This window comes from Pelmatolapia mariae, linkage group LG7, assembly GCF_036321145.2.
Source record: "Pelmatolapia mariae isolate MD_Pm_ZW linkage group LG7, Pm_UMD_F_2, whole genome shotgun sequence".
Lineage (NCBI taxonomy): Eukaryota > Metazoa > Chordata > Actinopteri > Cichliformes > Cichlidae > Pelmatolapia > Pelmatolapia mariae.
The window spans coordinates 8,735,887-8,749,033 of NC_086233.1; positions in this window are offsets into that span (position 1 = coordinate 8,735,887).

Below are 13,147 nucleotides of genomic sequence, written 5' to 3' on the forward strand. Positions count from 1 at the left end.
TTTATTAAGACTCGAGGGGAGTAACAGTCAGAACTCATCCTGCTTCGTGCTGGAGGATAGAGAAGGAGAAAGAGGTCTGCCGCAGCGGAGCCGAGCCGACAGCCGAGCGAGCGGAGCCGAGTGGCAGCGGAGCCGAGCCGACAGCGCGCTGGGTCACGTGGTTAAGCTCGCGTCTCTCTCTCAAGCATCAAAGACACCCAAACACACACACAGACATCCCATAAGGCAACCAGAGTCCAGTGGTGCAGCTTGTTTAAGCTACAAATAAGTAACACGTTTATACAAGTTAAATGTGGAGAGTAGATTTCTTTAGCTCATCTTAAAGGGACTCTGTCAAGCAATGAAAGGGGAAGTGTGGTGGTTTTGGAGTAAAAGTTCAAGTTCATGTTATTAGTTGTTTATGCTAAGTAACTGCAATTAAGGCACGTTTAAGTTGATTATAAGGGTTTTGCTTATTTTTAAGACTGCATTAGATATTTAAAGGTCACATTATAGTATTTTGTTTGACATTGAAGGTTATGTTCTGTTTAACTACAAGTGAAAAGCAATTTATTATTTTGGTTTAAGTGATGGTGACATATATTTAAGCTGACTCTTTAAAGTAAAGCAATTTAAGTGGACCTAGGTGACTTGAGTGTAGTATAACACCTCTGACTGTCTGTGACATGGAGCAAGAAGGCTGTGACACTGAAGCTGTGGAGCAGCAAGAAGCTTTTGAAGAGCAAGAAAGTTTGCAAGAACCATGCACAAGTAAAGCTACTAAAGAAGGAAGTTTGAGGAAAAGTCAAAGAGTTAAGAAGTTCACTGAAAGGGGCCAAGCACTACATGATGAAAAGGTGAACAAGCTTCAAGCTCGCTTTAAAGTCAGTTATGAAAAGTGGAAAGTTGTTGCAAAACAAGGCAAAAAAGCACTTGAAGAACCTGTTAGTGCAAAACTTAAAGAGCTTATTGACCGAGTTGAACACACCTCGGCAGAAGTGAAACAAGTTTATGATGAACTGCGCAATCATGAAACTCCTGATGCAGACACTCGCCGCAGAGTGGACACCTGTGATGCGGTTTCTCAGAAGATGATAAGGCTAACTCAAGAAAAATTAGCAGCAGAAGAAGACGAAGAACTTTCTGAGAGATTAGTTCACTGGAGTGATATAGGATCAGCATTCAATTCTGCAACCTCTCAAATATCCAAGAGTTCAAATAGCAGGCAATCAAGATGCTCAAGTAAGTTGTCTGTAAAGAGGCAAGAAGCAGCTGCAGAGCTTGCGGCTACTGAAGCAACTCTGAAGATTATGGAGGAAATGGAAAGTGAAAGAAAGGCACTTGAAATCCTTGAAGCAGAGAATGCTGAGAAACAGAAGGCCTTAGAGCAAAAGCGAAGAGAGCTAGAAAGGCTGGAAACAGTAAAGAAAATGAATGCTGCTAAAGCACGTCTGAAAGTGTACAATGAAGAAGGAAACTCAGATGAAGAAATATCAGACCTTCTGCACGAAAGGAGTAAACGGAGAAATGCCACATCTAAACCGATGACTCAGTTTGCACATTCACAACTTAATGCAAATGCAGAGCCGTTTGATATGCCACGAGCCACCTCAAGGTCACAACCAAGAGAAAGCAAACAGGAAGATAGTACCACAACATTGGCCCAAGCTCTAGCTGAGTCCATTCACATAAGTCGCCTACCAGTACCAGAACCTACAGTCTTCAACGGAGATCCTCTCAAGTACAAGGATTGGAAATTGTCGTTTCAAATGCTGATAGACAGAAAGAACATCCCAGTGAATGAAAAGATTTACTATCTTCGCAAGTATGTTGGAGGACCGGCGAGAAAGGCTGTTGAGAGTTATTTTCTGTTGGAAACAGAGCTTGCTTATTACTCAGCATGGAAGACTTTGGAGGAAAGATACGGAAGTTCATTTGTAATCGCCAAAGCTTTCAGAGATAAGTTGACATCATGGCCAAGGATTGGTAACAAGGATAGCGTTGAACTTCGCGAATTTTCAGATTTTCTCAGAGGATGTGAAGCGGCCATGCTTCAGGTTAAAGGTCTTGAAGTTTTGAATGACTGCAATGAGAATCAGAGAATGCTAAGCAAGCTACCTGATTGGTTGTCAGCGAGATGGAATCGAAAGGTCATTGAAATTGAAGAGCAAGATGGTTCTTTCCCAACATTTAGCCACTTTGTTGACTTCATTGCGAGAGAGGCCAAGATTGCGTGCAATCCTGTAACATCGCTTCATGCACTCAAAGCAGGTGACTCAGAGAAAACGAAATCTTCCAAGACAAGAAGTGTTGGAGCAAAGGTGCTAGCGAGTGCTGCAGAAGAGACGTCCAACACAAAAAAATGTGTGTTTTGTGAAAACTCAAATCATAGCATTCACACATGTAGGAAGTTTATGGACAAGGTCTTGAGTGAAAGAGTCAAGTTTGTGCAAACCAAGGGACTGTGCTTTGGATGTCTAGGCTTTGGACACCAATCAAAGAAATGTGAAAAGAGAAAGATGTGTGACACATGTAAAGGGAAACACCCGACATGTTTGCATGAAGAACGAGACAAATCCTCAAGGACAAGGAAAGAGAAAGAAAGTGACAAGGAACCACAAATGAAAGAGATGGAAGACAATAAAGAGAGTAGAGAAACCAAACCCAAGGAAGCACCAAGTGAAGCAATATCAAACCGTGTGATTCAAAGTGACAGAAGTAATCTCACATCTACAATCATTCCAGTTTGGTTATCCACAACCAGCAATCCTGAACATGAGATTCTTCTCTATGCTCTTCTTGATAGCCAAAGTGACACGACATTCGTTTTGAAAGAAAAGGCAGATGCTCTGGATGCAGAGAAGAAATGTGTGCAGTTAAAGCTCTCGACAATGTCTTCTAAAGATACTTTAGTACCAAGTCAAAGGTTGTCTGGATTACAGGTCAGAGGTTTCTATTCTTCAAGGAGAATTCCTCTTCCTGTGACATACACAAGAGAGTTTATTCCTGCGAATTTGAGTCATATTCCCACACAAAGGACAGCAAGAGCGTGGCCACACTTAGAGCACCTGGCTGAAGAAATTGCTCCACTGATTGAATGTGAAGTAGGCCTGCTCATTGGTTACAATTGCTCACAAGTGTTGGTACCCAGAGAAGTTGTGGCAGGGAAAGATAATGAACCTTTTGCCCAAAGAACAGACCTTGGCTGGACAATAGTTGGAGGAACTAATCCATGTGTTGACTATGGGGACGCCATAGGATGTAGCCACAAAATCATTGTCAAGGAAGTGACACCCAGGCAGTCAGCTGAGCAGTTGGTCGAAGAAGTGCAATACATCTGTCGCACACAAGTCAAAGAGGTGGTCACATCCGCAGATGTTATTAAAGTGCTCGAGTCCGACTTCAATGAAAGAAAGGTGGAAGACTCACACTTCTCACAAGAAGATTTAAGGTTCATCTCCATAATGGAAGAAGGAGTGAAGATGAAAGCAGATGGACACTGTGAGTTACCTTTGCCATTTAAGGAAGACAGACCAAGTCTGGCAAACAACCGGAGCTGTGCAGAACACAGACTCAAATATTTGAAGAGAAGATTTGAGAAAGACAACCAATACCACAAAGACTACACAGAGTTCATGAAAGAGACTATAGAGCGTGGTGATGCAGAAAGAGTCCCCTCTGTAGACCTGGACAAAAGCCCTGCCTGGTACATTCCACACCATGGAGTGTATCATCCACAAAAGCCTGGCAAAATAAGAGTGGTGTTTGATTGTTCAGCAAAGTACGAAGGAGCGTCCTTGAACGACTACCTGCTTACAGGGCCAGAGTTAACCAACTCTCTGGTGGGGGTCCTGTGTCGATTTCGGAAAGGTCCAGTTGCAGTGATGTGCGACATTGAGCGCATGTTTCATCAATTCAGAGTCAGAGAAGAAGATCAAGATTACTTTCGCTTCTTGTGGTGGGACAATGGAGACTTCAACTCTGCTCCATCTGTCCATCGCATGCGCGTACACCTGTTTGGAGCTGCTTCTTCCCCTGCCTGTGCGAACTTTGGTCTCAAGTATATTGCTGCACAAGGTCAAGGCCAGTTCAGTGAAGCTACCATAAGATTCATTGAGCGAAATTTTTATGTGGACGATGGTCTTATCAGTTTCCACTCAGAAGAAGAGGCAATTCGTTTGGTGAAGGAAGCAAAGGAACTTTGCAGCACAGGAGGCTTACGACTTCACAAGTTTGTTTCAAACAGTAAGCAAGTACTTAATTCGCTGCCGGAAGAAGATTGTGCAGAAACAGTAAGAAAAGACTTGTCACTGGGCGAGCAACAAATTGAAAGAGCCCTAGGTGTCAAATGGTGCATCGACTCAGATCATTTCCAGTTTCGAGTAGTTGTGAACGAGCAGCCACTTTCCAGAAGAGGAGTGTTGTCCACGGTGGCCTCTATTTACGATCCACTTGGCTTTGTGGCACCTTTTGTTCTACTTGGGAAGCAGATACTACAGCAGATGTGTCGTGAGAAAGCAGATTGGGACGAACCACTCACAAGCGATCTGAAGTCACGGTGGGAGTCCTGGTTGTTGGATCTAAAAAATCTAGCAGATGTCAAAATTGACAGATGTTACGTGCCAAGAGATTTTCAACCAGTTCAGCAGTACGAGCTTCACCATTTCTCAGACGCAAGTGTTTCAGGGTATGGTGTTTGTACGTACCTGAGAGCTGTCAGTGAAGCAGGACAAGTTCACTGCTCTCTTGTCTTTGCCAAGTCCAGAGTAGCACCCACGAAGGTTACTACGGTGCCAAGATTGGAGCTGTCTGCAGCAGTTGTAGCAGTGCGGATTAGTGACATGCTCAAAGCAGAGTTGGAGCTAGAAGACGCCCAAGAATTCTTCTGGACAGATTCTCAAGTTGTCTTGGGATATATCAACAACGATGCAAGACGTTTCCATGTTTTCGTTGCAAATCGCATTCAGCGTATTAAGGAAAGCACTCAACCGATGCAATGGAAGTTTGTGGCATCAGATCTCAATCCAGCTGACCATGCGTCGCGCGGACTGAAGGCCAAAGACCTTATTACCTCCAACTGGTTTAGCGGTCCAAGTTTTCTTTGGCAAAAGAAACTTCCCCACGGAGAAGTCGAGGTGGGAAAACTTGATGCAGAGGATCCAGAAGTACGCAAAGCTGGTGTACTCCATACAACTACGGAAACAGATTCTTTGGCAGAACGTTTTCGGAAATTCTCCAGTTGGTCAAGGTTGGTCAAAGCAATGGCAAGACTTCTCAGATTTGTGAAAGAGTTTAAGGGCTTGGAAAGGAGAAGCAATAAAGCCACTAGCCTTGAAGAAAGGAGAGAAGCTGAGCTTAAAATCATATCCATTGTACAAAGATCAGTCTTCTGCAAGGAGATCAAAGCACTTCAAACGCGAAAGGATCTACCCAAGGACAGAACAAATAGACTCTATCGACTTGATCCCTTCCTGGATGAGAAGGGTGTTCTTAGAGTGGGAGGTAGATTAGAGCGTTCTACATTGCAGCCACACGTCAAGCACCCAGTCATCTTACCAAAGACTTGCCATATCGCAAAGTTACTGATTGATCACTATCATCAGCGAGTGAAACATCAAGGACGGGGCATGACGATGAATGAGCTGAGATCAAATGGAATATGGATACTAGGATGCAGTCAAGCAGTATCATCCTTTATCCACAACTGTGTTAAGTGCAGGAAATTCAGACGTCGAGCAGAAGAGCAAAAGATGGCAAACCTACCAAGTGAGAGAATGGAGACAACTCCTCCCTTCACATATTGCGGGATGGATTGTTTCGGCCCGTTCTACATTAAAGAAGGAAGAAAAGAACTGAAGCGTTACGGGCTTCTGTTTACCTGTCTATGCTCTCGTGCGGTGCACATAGAGCTACTCGATGATATGTCAACCGATGCTTTTCTAAACTCACTGCGTTCTTTCATCGCTTTGCGTGGGAATGTACGTCAGTTGCACTCAGATCAAGGCACCAATTTTGTTGGAGCCAGACGTGAGTTTCTGGAAGCAGTAAAGGCAATGGATCAGGAAAGTCTGAAACAGCTAGGCTGCGAGTTTGTGATGAATCCTCCCTCTGCCAGTCATATGGGCGGAGCCTGGGAAAGGCAAATTCGTACGATCCGAAGTGTATTGACAACCATTCTGGATCAGTCATCCAGATCATTGGACAGTTCATCTCTAAGAACCTATCTTTATGAAGTGATGGCGATAGTTAACAGCAGACCTATCACCCCACATCTACTCAACGATCCTACTGGACCTCAGCCACTTACACCTAATCTTCTGTTGACCATGAAGTCGTCAGTAATACTGCCACCACCAGGAGACTTTGTAAAGGAAGATTTGTATCTTCGCAAAAGATAGCGTAGAGTCCAGTACTTGGCCAGTGAGTTTTGGCACAGATGGAAGAAAGAGTACTTATTGAGCCTACAACAAAGACAAAAGTGGCACAAAACAAACAGAAATGCAAAGGTCAATGACATAGTGATCGTACAAGATGACCAAGCATCAAGAAACGACTGGAAGTTGGCCAAAGTTGTTGCCATACACCCGAGTGAAGATGGATGTATACGCAAGGTACAACTGTTAATGAGTGACTCATTGTTAGATGACCATGGAAAGAGACTGAGTAAACCAGTTCTACTTGACAGACCTATACACAAGACTGTGACACTATTAGAAGCAGATTAGTTTACATTTCATAAGTTCATGGGTGAAAATCACAAGTGATTTGGTGGGAGTGTAGCTGCCGTCAAAAGCAACTCTCGCATTTAAGTTCATTTTATTGGATTTAATGTTGAAAAAATTAGTAGTTGAAATATTAAGAAGTAATAAATAAATAGTAATTCATGTTCTGTTCATTAGATTTATATGTTTAAATGTGTATTTGTGCTAACTGTGCAATTAGATAGGAACCTTTTCTATAGTTCCGTCTGTTGTTGCTAGGAGGGCATTTTTCTTGGCTGGCACACTCAGCAAGCTAATTAAGAGACGAGCCACGAGGTTTGCACGTCTACAGAAAGTTGTAAAGAGTGCCTTTTTGGACTACCCCACGACGTGAGGATTAAAGTTTTTATTCCCTTTGAGTGAGGCCAATGAGGTAAATGTTTTCTTTTGTTTATTATCGCTGTATGTAAATACGCTAGTATTGCGTGATATTCTAGTGCAATTACCGCAGTGTGAAGTGTAATGTGTATTTTATTGATCGTTTTGTTGGAATGTTTTGTTTTATATAATGCTTAAGGGCTTTATTAAGAATATTCATTTAAGTTGTATCTCTTTTTAGTTCTGACGGCATTGTATCGGCTGTGGTTGGACGTCATTACATGTTAAGGCATGTCGAAGAATCCTCCTGTCCGAAATAAATGTCAGTTTAAAAGCAAAGAACAAGTTGAGCTTTATTAAGACTCGAGGGGAGTAACAATGATAAAACACGCCTACCATGTTTTGGGTTCCTGCAACTGGTCCGTCAGGTTATTGTCTCCCCAGAAACACTTCCCTTCCCCTTGTCTTTTTCCTATTTCTGTTGTGTTTTGTGTGTTTTTGCAGCGTTTTTCTTACTGCTGGTTGCAGTCCGTTTGGCCTCTCAGGGCCACTGTACTTTAACCTGTGCCTGACTTTCTTTCAATGCTCGATCCATCGCAGGGGCTTTGCGTGCCTCAGTGACCCTAAAAGCTAGATCAGCGGAAGCTTAGCCTTCAGGTGCAACACCCAAGTTGGTCAGGTCTTACGGTGCGTTCACACCGAACGCGATAGAGGCGAGCGAAAACGCCCCAAACGTCCCTAATGTGACGCGTGCACATTCGCACCTCAACCCGTGTCCAGGGAAAGTCCACGGCGCCTCGAAATTGCATCTTTCCACGCGCGTGGACCGGAAATGTGGGAAGAAGTTGTGCCAGATGTGTTGTGCTGCAGATGTCCTCTGAATAAACACATTATCTTGTTAGAGGAAAGGTATTTGTACATCAGTGGGAAAATAGCGGGACATTAGGCGGGCTTGCTAACTTTTGCACGGTTTCATCGGGTCAGTCTGGAAATTAAAAAGCAGAATGAATGAACTTACCAGGTTGCCCAATCTCCTCACTAATGTGCCTCCAAGCTAGGTCCGTTTTATTCCTGTCTCGGTAGAAGTAGTAACTAGCATCATTTAGCTCTGGATGATTAGCCACGGCACTGATGAGCTTTTCCTCCATACTGAATGACGAATGAAGGGCTTTGGCTGGATCTGCCCCTTTGACCTAGTTACAGCCACGTCACCGGCCTCCTGATTGGTTGTCGGGGCGCGATTTGACACCGGAGTTCATATTTTCCAACTCGAGCGTGTGCACAAAATGCAACACACAATCTGACACGCGTGGTTTTCTTCGCGAGTCACACGCGTCCCACGCGGTACACTGAAGCGCGTTTCACGGGTTTTGGCGTTTTCGCGACGCAAATCTGCTTCCGCATTTTCGCCGGATGCCCAATCGCGTGTCATCGCGCTCTTTCCATTGACTTTACATGTGAACCTGACGCTCTGTTCACACCGAACCTCTATCGCGTTCGGTGTGAACACACCGTTAGGGTAGAAGCCTGACAAAGTGCAATCCAATTACATGACAAAAACAGTTATCTGGAGCACCCCACCCAATCCCCAGCCCTTAAGTGTTAAGTCACCAGTTTATCATTTCTGCAAAGAGATATTGCTGCTCACTTTTAACAGATGTTTTTTAATTTTTTGATTTTTACTTCTTTAAGAGCCATGAAGAAACTAGCATTTGAATCTTTTTTTCTTTTTTTTCAGTTTTATTGGAGAGAAGGCCGGCATTTCCTTAGCAGATGTCTTAGAATGAAGCCATAACATTATAGGACATAGGAAAGTGAAAACATTTCGTTTTGGTGTGAACTCTTCCTCTAAAATCTGATTCGGATGTCGTATAATCTAATTAATGATATCGTCATTTCTTCTTCCAGAAAACATGCAGGGCTTGCAATCATTAAAATACTGAAACCATCATAACATTTTGACTTTGTAGTAACAAAAACATTTAATAAAGACACCTGCTTATCAGTTCCACTTGCATTTCAGCTACAACCAGCTGATTAGAGGTCATGCACCAGGGGAGGAAAATGTTAGCGCAGTATACAGCCTGGATATTGAAATTACTTTTTTTTTATTGCGCAAAAGGACAAGAGAGATTTCTTTCATTAGCAACCACAGCATTTTTTTTTATCATCTAGAGAAAACTGAGACATACTGTTGAAATTGCACTTCTTTTTCAAATATTGAGATAGCTCAGAAGTGAAATGTGCAGTTCAACTACTTTACACAGGACATTTTCACTGGTGGCATGTATGTAGCCCTCGATGTAAAAATCAGTTTAACATCTCTGGCTTAAACAGTGTAAAGACAGTGTATGGGATGGAAATCATGAAACATCTGTGTACATCTTGTTGGATTCAGATGTGTAAATCCACAAAAAGCAGTAAACCTCAGGTCAAGATCAGCTGATCACAGACTGTATACAGGTTTCAGTTCAAGGAGACAGGAAGTAAGTAAGTAGCCTCTTAACAGCTTAGTATTGACATATGTTTATCTGTTTCTCTAAATTACATTGGAAATACATTAAAGGCTCACAGTCAGTGTGACAGGAAACAGAGGCACAGAGTTTTAGAAACTCGTGCAATGTGAAAGCCCTTTTTTCTGACAGTTGGAGCTACAACTGCTACATCCTCAGATTGGCACCATTAAACAGGATACATCTCTAAATTAGAAAAGGATGATGATTGAGCAAGAGTACAGTGACAGCAATAACCTAGCACAGCCGTTTTCATAAAGCTAAAAACTAAACCTCTTTCTAACAGGAAGTTGTTACTTTGGTGCCATTACATAGTTTTTTAAAAGTATGTCCCCATACGGAGTATAAGTATGGACAAAATAGGTTTTTTTATACTATCAAGCAATAAAGAGGTCATTGTTTAACAAAAACAGTTTTATATCTCCATGTAAGAGCGCAGGCTCTCAGTACATTAATATTTCTATGACTGAATTATTCATATCTACATGTGTGTGTTTTAAGGACTTGGATAATCGATAAATGGAAAAAGAATAAACCAGACAATGAAACAATGATCTTTTATGAGTGTTTATTTTTAAACCAGCCAAAATGATTAAATTAGGAACTAAATATAACAGCTGCTGGCTATGCTTCTAATTTCTGGTTGATATTGTAGTATTCTTTTAGGCTGGACGTCCAAATTGGGTGAGACGACTTGAGGTTTGAGTGGGAGTTTAATTTGAGTACATTTGATTTATATAGCACCATTTTACAATAATAATTGTTAAATATAATAAATAAAAGACCTTAAAAATAATAGAGACACCCTAACAATTAAATAATCCCCTATGAGCAAGCACTTGGGGATGGTGGGATGGAAAAAAGCCCTTTTAAGAAATGTTCGGCAGAATGAGGCTCAAGGACGAGCAACTGGTTGGGGATGACAGAAAAGACAAAATAAGAAAAAAATCAAGAGCATACGAGGACAAGACAAAACACATGATGGGAGGAAGAGGACCAACGTTACTGACACGCAGTAGTGATATATTAACGCACTGAGAGTAAAAGACAGAAGTGCTCAGTGCATGATGGGAAGTTAATGAGCAGTTGTGGCCTATAACAGCATAACTAAAGGATGGGACAGGGTCAGCTGATCCAGCTGTAGCTATAAGACTGATCAAAAAGGAAAGGTATGAGTTTAATGTTAAAAGACGAGAGCGTTTCTGGTTAAACAGGACAGGGACAGGAAAGCTGAAGGCTCAGCCTCCCATTAGACTCATTAGACCTCACCAGAGTGAACAACTTTCTCTGCAGCAACACAACTCATAACTTTTATTCACACCCTGTCCTGATACTTCTATTTCATCTGCTATAAACAATAACCATACACTATTATTGCAATCTATACTACAGCTCAAAAGTCTGTAGAGAATTAGAAATGTCTTATTTACTGACAACTATGAGGGGCCGTACAAGCCAAAATTCATTCTTTCACTCTCACACACATACATTCTTCTTTCACACACATATACTTTCACTCTCACATACATATATTCTTCTGTCAGACACACGTATTGTCACTCTCACATACATATATTTTTCTTTCACATACATATACTTTCACTCTCACATACATATATTTTTCTTTCACATACATATACTTTCACTCTCATATAGTTTTATTTTAATTTTTATATTTAGATATTTTTATTCTCATGTTTACACATATTTAACACAAACATTGCAATATTGTGCTCTCTTATACATGTATTTTAATGTACATATTTACAAATTTTCACTCTAACATACATGCATTTTCATTTATGCATTCCTACATTTTGCTCTCATTTACATGCATTCAATATGCATGTTGCGGCTCCTCCAACCAAAGGCCGCGGCAGGCTAAACATGAGGACACAGATGACGCGCAAAAATAAACGCATAAAATACACTTCTGTAACATTTGCTCCTTTTATTCCACATGCAACTGTCCAATATACAAATCAGCACATGGGATTAACAATTAAACAAATGCACAGACTGCACAAACAAATAACTGCAACTCACAAGAACTGCACTAACTACTATGCCAAACTACAACTTGGCCTATGGCATCAATTAGTGCATAAATATACAAAAACCCATTAAGTTACAGTCTATGTTACATAAGAACAATGATCAGTGGTGACGGCTGGCGCCGCTTTGGAAACAGAAATGTTGGTTTGAAAGCCTTTAGTGTCTCCTTGTGGCGGGACTCTTATTTTTTTTTTTTTTTGTCTGTCCCATTTGGTTCTTTAGCCGTCAGAATTATTGTCTGAAGACCAACAAGGATACCAAATGGATTTATTTTGCCAAATGGATCATCATGGCATTGCCGTATTGGTCCATTTGATCAAACTTTGTTGTTATTATTTATTTTATTTTCAGTTGTTACAGATGGGACAGACATGACTGGGGGATAGGAAAGGGAGAAAGAAAGAGAGGAAGGAAAAGAAAAACAGAAGGGAAAAGGGACAGTGAGAAAGGGCACTTACAAAGACAAAGAGAAAAAAAAAATCTCCTGGATCACCTGTTGAGAGAAAAAGAAGAGAAAACAAGCAAAAAAAACAAACAAACAAAGCAACATACTAAACACAACACCATCACGTTAATCTAGCTAAGTGTGAACAGCAGTAAAAACTAAATATTGAATGTGGTTGTGCAGCACGCAGGACAGACAGCGCACAATGTGCTTTAAAGTAGCAGCTAAGAAAGGTGTAGTTTATGTCTACGAACAGTGAACACCCGTGTGCAAACCTGTGTGGATCAGCCTATACATGTATACATGTCAACCAGATCGGCTTGAAACTGTTTGTCGAGCTCATTCACCAATACTCTATTTCTGGGGAAGTGAATCCTAACTGGTTTATGTAGAGTGTAAATGTCATCTCGTTCTAAATAATGTTTGACCTGAGATAGCGGTGGTGTCACACATGGTACCTTCCCGACCGCTATACGTAACTTATTTAAACTGGCGAGCCCTGCAGGATGGGCTGTATCATGATGTATTTTAAGCAATGTGTTTTCCATGATCAGTGCAAGGCACAAATGACTAAAGTGTTGGTGTTAACACGTGTTTTTATTTAATTTACACACACACACACACACACACACACACACACACACACACACACACACACACACACAATGATAAGATAAGATAAGATAAGATAACCTTTATTAGTCCCACACGTGGGAAATTTGTTTTGTCACAGCAGGAAGTGGACAGTGCAAAAGTTATGAAGCAAAAATTAGAATAAAATAAAATAAGAATAAATACAGTACACAACTGTACAGAATAGAATAAAATAGAATACTATATACACTAGAATAAAATAGAATAAAATATACAATAAGATAAAAATGCTATATACAACTGAGTAAAAATACAACGATGCCAGAAAAGATTATTGCACTTAGTGTTATTGCACATTTGTGGATGTGTGTGTTTGATCAGTTAAAGTCTTTGTTGTGGAGTCTGACAGCAGTGGGGAGGAAAGACCTGCGAAATCTCTCCGTCCCACACCGTGGGTGCCGCAGTCTCCCACTGAAGGAGCT